The following is a 16,045-nucleotide window of genomic DNA, read 5'->3' as shown; positions in this document are numbered from 1 at the left end:
TTTAGTTATACAAAATAATTAGACTTGAATAAATCCAGCTAATTTAAATGATACCACATAAAGACCATTTTCAGGTTAACTAATAAAACATTTACTGTAGCTTTTTCACCATATTAGAGGCATATAACTATGCTTAGCTACTAGCATGGAAATGCAGTGAGGAAAAAACATTGCATTCCTTCTCTGAGGGTCTGTATTTGAATGTAATGTCTGGCAACAGATTTCTATTTGGCTGAACTTCAGGTCTGATGAGTCAGCCATCAATGAACTCCTCCTGATCGCCTCTAAGCTTCTCATGATCATAGGGCGCCTGTGGGCTGAAGGCAAATCTCCGGACCTCCACGTACATTATGTTCCCTTACTGACATTTGTGCATGACAGACAGCTCATAGTTTAGGAGTTTAGTTCACTGAGAGTGACAGGGTAGATTGATTTATTGTTCTGCCTCAAAGCAGGCATTTGAAAGGAGGCAGTACTGGTACTATTTCTCCAGTAAAACAGAACATAGTATGTAATGCCTGCTGTGCACAGTTCGCAAATTTTCTGCATGCACAGAGCATACGTATGACCAACTACATTTGTCAAAATGTGCACTATTTTATATTATATAACCAGAACACACTGTGTGGAATACTTCATCACATAATGCAATCCACTTGACTTCACCTTCAATGTGACGAATGAACCAGAAGATCATCAGCTGTGATTTTTTAACATCACATTATTGACATATTGTTTGGTCAGATTGCTAAAACCTCCAAATGGATGTCATTTCTGAATTAAACATACACAATGAAGTCATGTGACTGAAATGCACTACTATTGTTTGAAATGTTTCTCAACTTATATTGCGTTCATCTTCATATACTTCTATTTTTAAAGCATGGGTATGCAGTCCTTGTTAAAACTATTTGAACTATTTAATGTATATTTGTATGTGTAAGCGTACAGTTCTGTCATGAAAACTCTCAGAGTAATTGGCGAGAATGACAATGTTTTATGTTTGGTCTTGGCGAAATAGATCTGCTACGCTGCTGCTGATGTTATTGCTGCTGCTGCTGAGCAAGTACAGGACTTGCCATTGCCAATACACGACACGCTGCTGTGAGCAAGTAAAACATGCTGCTGCTGCTGCTGCTGTACAATATAGAGTACATGAATTACCCGAAGCAGATCTATACAGGTGGAGCTGGGGAAGGTGGAGGATTTCTGAAAGAGTGCTGCACTGCTAGGCAAATGCTACCCAAAGTAATTTGTCATACCATGTAATCATTTAAAACTAGTGAAGACAAAAAAAGGTGTTTAAAAATGGATGCTATGATCTTAAAAGAAATGGTGATTAGTTACAGCATTTATATATATATATATATATATATATATATATATATATATATATATATATATATATATATATACAGGCACATATATATATACATATGCTCATATATATATACAGGTCCTTCTCAAAAAATTAGCATATTGTGATAAAGTTCATTATTTTCCATAATGTATTGATAAAAATTTAACTTTCATATATTTTAGATTCATTGCACACCAACTGAAATATTTCAGGTCTTTTATTGTTTTAATACTGATGATTTTGGCATACAGCTCATGAAAACCCAAAATTCCTATCTCAAAAAATTAGCATATCATGAAAAGGGTCTCTAAACGAGCTATTAACCTAATCATCTGAATCAACTAATTAACTCTATACACCTGCAAAAGATTCCTGAGGCTTTTAAAAACTCCCAGCCTGTTTCATTACTCAAAACCGCAATCATGTGTAAGACTGCCGACCTGACTGCTGTCCAGAAGGCCATCATTGACACCCTCAAGCAAGAGGGTAAGACACAGAAAGACATTTCTGAACAAATAGGCTGTTCCCAGAGTGCTGTATCAAGGCACCTCAGTGGGAAGTCTGTGGGAAGGAAAAAGTGTGGCAAAAAACGCTGCACAACGAGAAGAGGTGACCGGACCCTGAGGAAGATTGTGGAGAAGGACCGATTCCAGACCTTGGGGGACCTGCGGAAGCAGTGGACTGAGTCTGGAGTAGAAACATCCAGAGCCACCGTGCACAGGCGTGTGCAGGAAATGGGCTACAGGTGCCGCATTCCCCAGGTCAAGCCACTTTTGAACCAGAAACAGCGGCAGAAGCGCCTGACCTGGGCTACAGAGAAGCAGCACTGGACTGTTGCTCAGTGGTCCAAAGTACTTTTTTCGGATGAAAGCAAATTTTGCCTGTCATTCGGAAATCAAGGTGCCAGAGTCTGGAGGAAGACTGGGGAGAAGGAAATGCCAAAATGCCTGAAGTCCAGTGTCAAGTACCCACAGTCAGTGATGGTCTGGGGTGCCATGTCAGCTGCTGGTGTTGGTCCACTGTGTTTTATCAAGGGCAGGGTCAATGCAGCTAGCTATCAGGAGATTTTGGAGCACTTCATGCTTCCATCTGCTGAAAAGCTTTATGGAGATGAAGATTTCATTTTTCAGCACGACCTGGCACCTGCTCACAGTGCCAAAACCACTGGTAAATGATTTACTGACCATGGTATTACTGTGCTCGATTGGCCTGCCAACTCTCCTGCCCTGAACCCCATAGAGAATCTGTGGGATATTGTGAAGAGAAAGTTGAGAGACGCAAGACCCAACACTCTGGATGAGCTTAAGGCCGCTATCGAAGCATCCTGGGCCTCCATAACACCTCAGCAGTGCCACAGGCTGATTGCCTCCATGCCACGCCGCATTGAAGCAGTCATTTCTGCAAAAGGATTCCCGACCAAGTATTGAGTGCATAACTGAACATAATTATTTGAAGGTTGACTTTTTTGGTAGTAAAAAAACACTTATTTTATTGGTTGGATGAAATATGCTAATTTTTTGAGATAGGAATTTTGGGTTTTCATGAGCTGTATGCCGAAATCATCAGTATTAAAACAATAAAAGACCTGAAATATTTCAGTTGGTGTGCAATGAATCTAAAATATATATATATATATATATATATATATGAGCATTTAAAATGTAGATACAATTTATATATTTTTTTTAAGTACATAGTTAACATGAAGTCCTTTTGGGAAGTTGACATGTCCTCCATTGTGACATGTTATACAGCATATTAAACTATTTTTAACAGCATTTATATATATTGTTAAGACTTATATGTATTATAAAGAAAAGGTGACCAGTTACATTCTTGTCTCACATTCTTGTCTCATCACTGTGAGAACATCATAGTAGACTCCTCCACTTGGCAGCTCAGTGTGGAGTCAGTAAAATTAGGAGATATGAAAGTCCAGTTCCAATGTTAATCCCCCTGATGCAGACATGGAAAGATGGCCTACATTAAGACTGTGTGTGTGTGTGTGTGTGTGTGTGTGTGTGTGTGTGTGTGTGTGTGTGTGTGTGTGTGTGTGTGTGTGTGTGTGTGTGTGTGTGTGTGTGTGTGTGTGTGTGTGTGTGTGTGTGTGTGTGTGTGTGTGTGTGTGTGTGTGTGTGTGTGTGTGTGTGTGTGTGTGTGTCCAGAGGGTTACATAAACAACATGGCCAGATGGCATGGCTAGAGGAGAGACTTTGAACTGAGCTGCTCAAAGGAAATACAATTTGTGGAAGAAAAAAACAACAACCAGGAATAAATTATCTCAATAAACACACTGGTCCATTCAGTCATAATCTGTGGAGGTAAACAGTAATATTCATAAATACACAGTAGTTTTACGTGATTAAATCAGATCAGAATGGATTTTGATCCTGAGTAGAACACGTGAGGTGATGAGGTGGAGGGAGTGTGGATCAGTGCTTCAGCCAGAGGGAATTTTCATGACCTCAAACAGCTCTAACATCATGACATGCCTGTTAGGAGACCAAAAACGGGCTTTGCAGATGCACAGACATCCACGTGTGCTCTTCCTGTTCCATTATGACCTAGTTCACGAATGCTAAACTAACATGTGAACGTACCATGAGCCATAGTGATACATGAGAATTGAGCTGGGCCGCATTTATCATACAGACACATCATGCTGACATCTCGTCCACATTAATCTATCCCATGAGTCTTGAGCCCCTACATTGAAACACTGTACACTGGCGGTACTGTGAGCAACACTCAATGCTTTTTCTGCTGGGGTGACAGGTGTATTTTTCTTTCTGTCTGTGTACTAATGAGTAAGGGCGAAAAGTTTGTTCAATCTGAAATCATTTCTTGACTTGTTCATTACATGTATGCTATTTGTAATTTTATTATTTCTATATCATTACATTAAATCTATATTATATGCATATTTGCATGCTTTGTACTTTATATTTGTTTCTGTTTTGAGTAGGGGTGAAGATGCCCACTTTAAGAACATTGTACATTTACTTTTATGTTGTAGTATATTTAGATATAAGTTTAGCATGTACAGGATGATGATGTATCCGCCAAAGTGTTATTAAAGGTGCAGTAAACAATTTCTGAGAACATCTCGGTTACTAATGTAACCTTCGTTCCCTGAAGGAGGGAACGGGAGACATAACGGCGTAATTTGGATCACTTCAGGGAGCCCTATCAACTTTGAGTGTCTACAGAACGAGCCAATGAACGTTGGTGTGCGTGGATTGCGTCTCACGCCCCACCCCACAGTGCAGGTATAAACAGGAAGCGGGCGCACCATTACAGCGATGGTCAGCAAAGGTGGTGACGGAACGTTACGTCTCCTGTTCCCTCCTTCAGGGAACGAGGGTTACATTAGTAACCAAGAAGTTCCCTATCAGTTGCTCACGTTCAACGTAACTTCGACAGTTTGACAGTGATGGCAGAGGGAAAGACACGGGAAAGCTCACCGCAGGGAGCTGGGGTGCGGAGGAACTCTACAGGGTTCACCTGAGTGGGGAACTCGACTTGAGCAAAAAAGCGCATGTATCCGCTCCATGTGGAGGGGACTGGCGCAACAGGCCGACACTGGAGTGGGAACTTCTGTGTTACCGGCTGGTTGAAGCGAGCACACAGGAAGAAACCGGCTCAACATGTAGGTTATAAAACCTAGCGAACGTGTTAGGTGTCGCCGAGCCCGCAGCTCTACAGATATCCGTCAGCGAGGTGCCAGCGCCCAAGAAGAAGCGAGGGTCCTAGTGGCATTTTTTCCACGTAAAGGCGCAGAGCGCGAACGGGACAGAGAAAAGCCAGGGCTGGGTCTGCCTCCTCCAAAGGCAGCGCTTGCAGGTTCACCACCTGATCCCGGAAGGAAGTGGTGGGAACCTTAGGCACGAATCCGGGCCTTCTAGGCACGATTCTAGGCACGATTTGTCGACCGAAACTGCATGCAGGTGCCCTACCCTCTTGATGGAGGCCAATGCAACCAGGAGTACTGTTTTACAGGACAGAATTTTTAACTCCGCAAGTTTAAACCCTGAACGAGCCTGCCACACCCATCTCAAGACTCGATCGTGGAGCCAGTGTTGGAGCAGCCTCATATGAAGCAATCCGAGCGGCGGAGCAGCCGAGAACTGCTGGGCCAAGCTCTTGACCGAGTCGCCGAACAACCCAACCTTGGACAGAGGGGCATCCAGGAACCGATACTTATTGGTGTCCCTCATATCAGCCAGGTTGAGCCAAAGGTGGAGCTCCTGGACCACCAAGGTGGACATCACCTGACTGACGGAACATGCGGTTTCTTTCGTCGCCTGCAGGGCGAGGTCAGTTGCCACACGGAGCTACCGGAGGAGCTCTGGGTCAGAACCTCTCTCGTTCATGTACATGAGTGCCTGGGCCTGGTGGACCTGCAGGAGCACCGTGGCATGGAGAGCGGAAGCAGCCGGTCCACAGGCTCTGTAAGCCTTTGCCGTAAGACCGGACGAAAACTTACATGCCTTGGACGGGAGGCATGGATTGCCCCGCCAGGAGGAAGCGGACACTGGACACAGTTGCATCGCAACGGCACGCTCCACTGGCGGGACATCCACATACCCCTTAGCCACTCTACCATAGAGGGCACTACCATAGTGAGCTCCTCATGCACTTCGGGAAAGAATGGTACCGGGGCGGCGCGCTGAGAACCAGCACGGCCCGCCCCGAGAAACCAATCGTCCAACCGGGAAGGTTTGGGACGTGGTGGACGGTTCCACGCAAGACTGACCTTCTCTGCGGCCCGGGAAAGCATAGCTGCCCATTCTGGATCGGACTCGGGCAACGCTACACTACCCAAAGGGGGCAACGTAGCCGAATCCTCATCTCCGGAGGACTGAAGTTCCCTCTCCGATGCTGCAACCGACATCTGGTTGTCAGGAGGAGCTCCAAAAGACACGACTGGTCATCCATGTGAAGGACCAGCACGCTCTTTTGGAGGCTCCGTCGGCGGCACCGTTAGTGAGGTAACCTTCAGGGCACCCTGGCTAAGCACCAAAGTAGGCCTATTCTGAGGTCCAGAATAAGCACTAGATCGGGACATAGGCGAGGGGACTGCACCTCCCTTGAGGTAAGTGAGTCTTGATCTCAACACTGCCATAGTCATATTCCTGCAAAGGGAACATGAGCTATTCACAAAAGCTGCCTCAGCGTGCAAAATGCCCAAACACAAGAGGCAAATATTGTGACCGTCTGCTGGCGCCAAGAAACAACTGCATCCAGAAACACACAAGCAGAATGACATTCTAAAAAGAACGCAGTGTCACGCCTGTGTTGCTCTTTTAGTAGAAAACAAAAAAACAGAAATAAAAAACTCTTTCAGTGCTGAGGCACCCGGGGATAGCCACGGTGTAACAAGGTTTACACACTCAGTATGAACGCCCACCGCAACCGACACACTCACACATAATGCAGTGCTGTGAAAACAGCAGTTGTGAGCTGTAATGCTCGCGGCCACCACTTATCGCACCGTCACACCAACACTGAGGAAGAGAATCTGTAGAGTCTTAAACATTGTTAGAGCCTTGTAGATCTGAGGTCAAACAGGAAGCTCAGCTCCGAAGTGAAAGACAATGTGTGCGTGCGCCCGCTTCCTGTTTATACCCGCGCTGCGGGGCGGGGCGCGTGACGCGATTCAAGCACTCCAACGTTCATTGGCCCGTTCTGTAGACACTCGAAGTTTATGGTGCTCCCTGAAGTGATACCAATTAAGTGGTCATGTCGACGGAATAGGGAATCATTGTTGAACACTGTTGAAATTTGCTCACATTACTCACGTATGGAGCAGATACATCGCAACCTCACCGTCTATTTTCAGGCCTTCCCGCTTCAATCTCACCAGCGCTGGAAAGCTTTTCTAATATTAACGCGGGGCCTAAAGCTCTTGCCTGATCATTACCATTCTTTTTCCAGTGTTATTCCTCCAAACTTTTCTCTTTTGTAATGTCTCTCAGCCATCTCTCTTTATACAGTATTTCTTCATAAACTCATAAATACATAAATAAAATGATTTATGAATACAGATTTATGCTTTGTAAGGCATTTGAGCTGACCTGTGGCTTTTTACCGGTTCCAAGACCTCCAAGAGTCTAAAGTGTATGTTGGTCAAGAAAAAGACATCAGGAAATAATATACACGCTTCACATATTATATATTGTATATTCAAATAGATTTTTTGCTAATAATTCCATTCATATGTTCATGCTTTATATTTCCGGCATAAATGCATAGATTAAAAAATCTGCTTTGTGTTAGTTCAGTTTCCTGTGTCGCAAGTGTGCAGTAGACACACCCATCTTAACGATTTATATATATTGCCTATCCTGCCTGAAAAGACCACAAACAATACAGATAACGTTCAAAATATCAATGAATGTATATACTGTACATATACACTATATTGCCAAAAGTATTGGGACATCCCTCCAAATCATTGAATTCAGGTGTTCCAATCACTTCCATGGCCACAGTAAAATCAAGCACCTAGGCATGCAGACGCTTCTACAAACATTTGTGAAAGAATGGGTCGCGCTCAGGAGCTCAGTGAATTCAATCGTGGTACCGTGATAGGTTGCCACCTGTGCAATAAGTCCATTCGTGAAATTTCCTTACTAATAAATATTCCATGGTCAACTGTTAGTGGTATTATATAACAAAGTGGAAGCAATTGGGAACAACAGCAACTCAGCCACGAAGTGGTAGGCCGTGTAAAATCACTGAGTCGGGTCAGTGCATGCTGAGGCGCACAGTGCGCAGAACTCGACAACTTCCTGCAGAGTCAATAGCTACAGACCTCCAAACTTCATGTGGCCTTAGGATTAGCTTAAAAACATTGTGTATAAGAGCTTCATGGAGTGGGTTTCCATGGCCGAGCAGCTGCATCCAAGCCTTACATCAAGTGCAATGCAAAGTGTTGGATGCAGTGGTGTAAATCACAGCGCCACTGGACTCTAGAACAGTGGAGACGGGTTCTCTGGAGTGATGAATCACGCTTCTCTGTCTGGAAATCCGATGGACGAGTCTGGATTTGGTGGTTGCCAGGAGAATGGTACTTGCCTGACTGCATTGTGCCAAGTGTAAAGTTTGGTGGCGGGGGGATTATGGTCAGGTTTCATTAAAGGGACACCAAATCCCCCTGAAGAACCCCAAAATAACATACACTAAACACTAAAAGCTCAATCTGCGCTCGTAGCAGGCAATGCTGATAGTTGTGTGAGCTGGTCGCATACCAAGACATTTTGGATAATTCCATGCTGCCAGCTTTGTGGGAACAGTTTGGTGATGGCCCCTTTCTGTTCCAACATGACTGTGCACCTTTGCACAAAGCTAGGTCCATAAAGACATGGATGAGCGAGTTTAGAGTGGAGGAACTTGACTGGCCTGCAGAGAGTCCTGACCTCAACCCGATAGAACACCTTTGGGATGAATTAGAGCAGAGACTTCGAGCCAGGCCTTCTCATCCAACATCAGTGCCTGACCTCACAAATGCACCTCTAAAAGAATGGTCAAAAATACCTAAAAACTATGAGTAGGATATATGCAGGACCTCAAAGTTCATCTCGCTCAAGAAGGAGCCAGAGGAAGAGGACGGGAGAAGAAACTTCACTTTTTACTCGCTGTTCATCCTTATTTATTCTGTTGGATATCCTGCTGTTGATTTAATGATTGAATTTCTTTCATTTATTCCTATTTGAAGATGTGCATTTGGTTTGAGCGGAGCCATTGCAATACACCATCAAGACTTCAGGATTCAAAGGCCTTTTTTCCATTTTATGGCCACAGTCTGAAGTTTCTCTGTAACTTAAAAGTGAATATTGAAGTATGCAGCACAGATGGCACGGTGAGCACTCGCCATAATCTATCAATCATAAATAAAACATTTCAACAACACACCTCATTGTCTGACCACGACGAAAAAGCAAAAAATCAAAGAGCTTCGAACCTGAAGAAATATTTGAGTGTGATTGAAATTCTGTTTAAGTGTGTGCCTGACTAATATGACCTGACTAGTATCTGTATTCATGCGCTAGCCCAACAGTAAGCCTCTCAAGGATAGAGGTTTGGGCTGGCTTAAGGGCTTTGAACTGAAAAAAGAAAAAGGAATAAAGACAAAAGTGTGAGAGATGAAAATCTAGGGAGGATAGTCAAATCCGTCCTCTTAAAACTGTATGTGAACTCCGGGTTGTCACGAGCTGATGTTGATTATGACAGATGTGATAGGCGCAGGTCTTATTATAATCAGATTAAAGCATTGTCATGGTTTAATCCAGCGGATGTGGCATGATTTTATCTTTATTTGGACCTACTGCTGAGCCGAACATGCAAGTAGATTATTTACTTCAGAAAAGGGACGGGGCTTGATTTTATCCATTGAGAATAGGGATAGATATGGAAAATGAGCATTATATGAGCATTTTAATTACTTTGAATAACTGTTAAAACAATAATTGCCTGGCTGATATTATGCTAGAACTTTTTAAAAGAGGAATTTAAAAAAATAATAGAATAAATGCATGATCAGGACAATGGACAGCTCCACCACAACTTTAAAAAATGCAAATTATCATGTAGTAAATTTAATTCTTAAATCTTATAGGATCCGGTCAAGGCCATTTAGTTTCATCTCTATTTGTCAGTATGAGATCTTTAACCACATCATTTTCTCTTGGAATTTGTACTTTGATTTTCAGGATGTTTGTCTGGTGTCCAGCCATCCATGAGAAAACAATACAAGACCGTGTGTGTGTGTGTGTGTGTGTGTGTGTGTGTGTGTGTGTGTGTGTGTGTGTGTGTGTGTGTGTGTGTGTGTGTGTGTGTGTGTGTGTGTGTGTGTGTGTGTGTGTGTGTGTGTGTGTGTGTGTGTGTGTGTGTGTGTGTGTGTTCGTGTATGTGTGTTCGTGTATGTGTGTTCGTGTATGTGTGTGCGTGTGTGTGTCCCCACAAAGACAAGGATTTTAGATATTGCCATCTTTGCCAACATGTTTTGGTCCCCATGAGGAGATAAATATATGTTTTGAAAATGTAAAAATGCAGAAAGTTTTCTGTGAGGGGTAGGTTTAGGGGTAGGGTTAATGTTAGGATTTGTAATATACAGTTTGTACAGTATAAAAACCATTATGTCAATAGAAAGTCCCATAAAACATGAAAACCCAACATAAGTTTAATAAGAGTATTCTAGTAAATTAAGTGTTTCTCCACCATGGTTCATAAAATGAAAGTTAATTTATTCAATTTTCACATTTTTGCTGTTTTGTTTAGTTTGTTGTGTTCCTGTTTCCTTTTTAGTCTCCCTGGTACTTAATTAGTTAACACCTGTTCTGTTTTAGTCAGTCATCCTCTGTGTATTTAAGCCCTGAAATTCCTGTTTCTTTGTTTGGTATTGTCAATGTTAATGTGGTTTGTTTTTTGGAATCTCCAGAGTTGTTCTGCTGTGGATTTATTAATTAAAAGACTGTTTTTGTTCCTGAATTCCCTTCGTTGTGCGTTTCACTATGGCGTGCTATACTGTTCGCTATTGCTATATGATTTTTTTTAATTGCATTCCAATTTAATTCTATTTCCTTACATTTAAAAAACAGCATCATGTTTAAATTATTTCAAATTAAGAAAGAGAATGAAATTGTCACTCAATTCAATTCTGAATGGAACACACCCCTGGCATTCGTGTGTACAGGGTTTAGAAAACTGCCTCGACTTACTGAGATACACACTGCTTCATATGTCAATTCTCCATGTCCACATCTGTAATCTAACAATATCTCTCCTGATGCCGCTGTGTGAGGGACTTAAGTAGCCAGATCATTGCTGGAAATAATGAGCTCTGATTTCCATAATTCTAATGCATAAAATCTGACTACTTCTGTAAATTCTCCTCTGTGATGTATGCATAAGGATAACTGGCTACTCTCATATCCAGATCTATGAATATGCAATTGAGATGACAAATCACATTGCTTGTATTGCAAAATTACACATCCAAAGACAAAAAAAAAGTAGATTGTCCCCTTAGTAGATTTTCTGGCAGTGTGGAAGCTGCTGCCAAATATATCTCGTTGGGTCCTGCTCACTATGGAAAAGGGTTACAGAATTCAGTTCGGTTCTCGTCTGCCCACTATGGGGGTGGAGCCCGAGCAGGCTCTGGTTATTGAGCAAGAAGTTCAGACTCTTCTACGAAAGAAGGCTATAGAAAGGGTTTCTCCCCCCAGCAGGGAGTCAGGGTTTTACAGTGGTTACCTCATTGTTCCAAAGAAGGATGAAGGGGTTGCGTCCTATTCTAGACCTGCATTCAGAAACTCAAGTTCAAGATGCTTAAACTCAAACAGAGTAAATAGACTTGAAGGACGCGTACTTCCATGTATCCATCCATCCTCATCACAGGAAGTTCCAGAGGTTCGTTTTCGGTGGCGAAGCGTACCAATATCGGGATCTTCCCTTCGGCCTAGGTTTATCACCCCACACCTTTATGAAATGTATGGATTCAGCTCTGGCTCCACTGAGACTCCATGGCATCCGCGTCTTGAATTACATCGACGACTGGTTGATTTTAGCTCAATCCGAGTGGATGGCAGTTCGGCATCGAGATGTTGTTTCTTATGTTCCTCACATAAGAAAGTAGGGATTGAGGTGCAATGCCAAAAAGTGTGTGCTCCTTACAATTTTCTAGACTTGGTTTGGGATTCAACGACGATGCAGGCACAACTGTCCCCTCCTCGTATAGCATCGATTCTCTCAGCCGTAAATGGGGTAAAACTAGGCCAGTCACTCACTGTGAAACATTTTCAGAGACTGTTGGATCTTATACTTTCGGCCTCCTGTACATGAGACCCCTGCAGTGCTGGCTCAGAACCAAGGGGTTTTCTCCGAGGGGAAATCTGTTTCGCATGATCAAGGTCACACGGCAATGCCTACGTGCCTTAGTCATGTGGAAGAAACCATGGTTCCTCGCCCAAGGCCCAGTGCTGGGGGCTTCTTGTTGTCACGTAACACTAACGATGGATGCTTCCCTTACAGGTTGGGGGGCGATCATGAGTGGTCGCTCGGCGAGAGGCCTGTGGCAGGACCACCTACTTTCTTGGCACATAAATCGTCTCGAAATGATGGCGGTGTTTCCAGCTCTCAAACACTTCCTCCCAGACCTGGGGGGATGTCATGTGCTTGTCCGCACGGACAACACATCGGTGGTCTCTTACATCAACCATTAGAGGGGTCTGAGATCACATCACCTATGTAAACTGGCTCATCAAATCCTCCTATGGGCCCAAGGGAAATTACTGTCTGTTGGCATCCGTCTGTCTCTGGAGACAATGGAATATGCGTCAAGGAGTCTCTGTGGTTGGTTTGCAGTCCCTGCTGTGAATGTACAGTCCGATTTTGGAGCTGCAGGCTGTGTTGCAGTTGCTGCAGGTGTAGTATGTGCCTAGGTCTGGATTTATTGGTGCTATATCTGCTGATGCAACCCTCTGCGCTTTCTCCGCTCTTCCCACTCATACTCTATTTTCTTCTCAGACACCTTGATTCCTGCTTTGACAGCTTGCCTCCATCTGCAGTGATCTGTAGCTGCTGCTTCCCAGACTGCTGGATTGATGTTGCCTGCCTTCAAGTCTTGTTTACAGACGTCTTTTAGCAAAGAACAGGCCTTCCAGCAGGTCGGTGAAACTCCTACTGGAGAAATTCGGTCAACCACAAGTGACCTATTTGCATCTTCAGAGACAACTCACTGTCCCATGTGGTTCTCCCTCACTCATCCACCTACCCTGGGGTGGTTTAGTTGTAACCGAGGCTATACCTGTATGCCTTTCCTCTGATATCTTTGCTCCCGGGAGTTCTGGAGAGGGTTCGCCGGGAAGGGGCCAGGCTGTTATATGCCTGTGAACTACTTGCTTCAGCTTATCAGAAGCTAGATTCTGATAGAAGTCTGATTCTGGCAATGCTTTATATTTCCTGGTCTGTGACGTCACCCGCCTATGACGTCTCGTCACACCAATGGACTGAATCTACACGTGCTTCATGACGCAATCACGCAAGGGCGTTCCCACAGCGTCTCATTCCCTCTTCAGTGAACCAGGGTTACATACGTAACCTGAGACTTTTATACTGCTGTCACGGGGGGTTGCAGGAAAACTGAACAAAGGAACACATGATGAGAATGTAAACAAACTAAAAGTTAATGATGATGACACTAACAGAACATAATGGTGACAACTTTAGTACATATATACATTTATATGTATTAGAGTACATTTATATACTAAGAAATTGTATTATATCTAGAAATTATATGTAATTGTTATAAATGTATAATAATAAAAATAATAATTGATTTTATATAATATTTAATATTTTTAGTTACAATTTTCCTCTCAGTCTCCAAAAAAAAACAAAAAATCACAAAATAGCCCATAATCTACCTTCATCATCACTACTAAAAGGATTACATGAGAATGAGAAAAGACAATATTTATGGAAAGGCTCATGAAGAAAATTCAAACTGCTTAACAATGATTTCTGAAGATCTTTTACTAACTTTATCATAATCATTATCTGTGTTTGTTCAAAGTAATATACACTTGTTACCTGTCTAATATAAAATCCAAACTTGACATGGCCACAAGGGGACACACATTCCTCCCTTACATCTAATAAGAGTTCGATTATATTTCCTATATGCACAAAAACTAGTGCACAAAATGTATATCATTCCCAGAATGTAAACAGGGATACCCCATCTGTGCAGAATATCTGAAAGCAACATAATAGTTTTCAAACATTTATAATACAAATGTATTTAATAAATGATTTAATTTCATTGAATAACCAGTGAAACTTTCTTCGAGCCAGTTATGTGCTATAATGTGCAAGGATTTTCTAGGTCAGCATTTCAATGTGTCTGAGACATTTCGCAAAGAATATTTCTCTTAGTTTTTTTTTTTTTTGGTTTTTTTTTTCTTTTCTTGTCTCAGATCTTTTGGATCATTGTCATATCACATGACATGGCTATGGGTTTTGGATCAGACAGAAGCTCCGACATTCTGCTGCACAATTTCTGGATGTGACTTGGATTTCAGCGGACCCTCTGTGACTGTAATCCATACATGCCCCGAGGCGGCACGGCACATTTTTATAAGTAATTATCACTTTTCTTTTTTTCTGTGACTCAGTAATGAGAACAGTTGGTCTTAATCGTCCTCATCACACACAGAGCATTCTGTGAGTGTAACGGTGTGACTGGGGTTGGAAGGGAACGCTTGAGAGAGTTCTCCATGTGTCAGAGTTCATCTGCATGTGGCCCATCTGCTCTGAGAGTTAACACGACATCAGTTCCGACTCACAAGTCAAAGAAGATCTCAAAGCTCACGGGGTTCTCCTAATGGTATTTCACACCCTAAATCGGTTAATTGTGGAACGACTAATTTAAAGCCTTGTTTAATCTCTGCCAGTCATCATATATTTTCAAAGTTTGAGGTCAGTCAGATCTTTCAATGTTTTTGAAAGAAGTCCCGTGCTCACCAAGGCTGTATTTGATCAAAAACTGTAAAATTTTGAAATATTATTACAATTTAAATAACCTTTTCCAATTTGAATATATTTTAGTCATGGCCTAATGGTAACAGAGTTGGACTGGTGAGCCAACGGTTGCTGGTTCGATTCCAGTACCGGCAGGAATATGACTGAGGTGTCCTTGAGCAAGGCACCTAACCCCCAAACGCTCCCCGGGCGCCACTCAAGGCTGCCTGCTGCTCCGGGTGTGTGTATCCACGTTTGCAGTGTGTGTGTGTTCACTACTCACTACTCTGCTCCTAATGTGTGTGCACTCACTTGGATGGGTTAAATGCAGAGGTCAAATTCCAAGTATGGGTTACCATACTTGGCCATCACTTTCACTTTTTTTTAATTTTCAGCATCATTACTAGAATCTTCAGTGTCACATGATTCTTCAGAAATTATCCTAATATGATGTATTCTTATTATTATTGTCACGGTCACCAGCTGGTCACCAGCTAGTCACCACCTCCTCACTACATTTCCCATCAACCTGCCTGGTCCTCACCTGCATCCACTTCCCAATCACAGAGATCGCTGTCACCTGTCACCAATCTTCACTGATCATCATCCAGCACTATATAACTCTTCCCACTGTAGTTCACCAGTGTCTGGTCTTGTCGTTCCCTAAAAGAACACTTACCTGACACGATACCTGACACGATACCTGACGCGATACCTGACGCGATACCTGACACGATACCTGACACGATACCTGACACGATACCTGCATGATACCTGACACGATACCTGCACGATACCTGCACGATACCTGACACGATACCTGACACGATACCTGACACGATACCTGAAACGATACCTGCACGATACCTGACACGACACGATACCTGACCAGATACCTGCACGATACCTGTACGATACCTGACACGATACCTGACACGATACCTGACACGATAGCAGCACGATACCTGACACGATACCTGACACGATACCTGCACGATACCTGACACGATACCTGACACGATACCTGACACGATACCTGACACGATACCTGCATGATACCTGACACGATACCTGACACGATACCTGCATGATACCTGACACGATACCTGACACGATACCTGCACGATACCTGACACGATACCTGCATGATACCTGACA

The sequence above is a fragment of the Siphateles boraxobius genome, unplaced genomic scaffold, assembly GCF_051911475.1.
Source record: "Siphateles boraxobius isolate OS27281-9 unplaced genomic scaffold, OSU_SipBor_1 18, whole genome shotgun sequence".
NCBI lineage: Eukaryota > Metazoa > Chordata > Actinopteri > Cypriniformes > Leuciscidae > Siphateles > Siphateles boraxobius.
The sequence above is the reverse complement of the archived record's forward strand: the minus strand, read 5'-3'. Positions refer to the sequence as shown.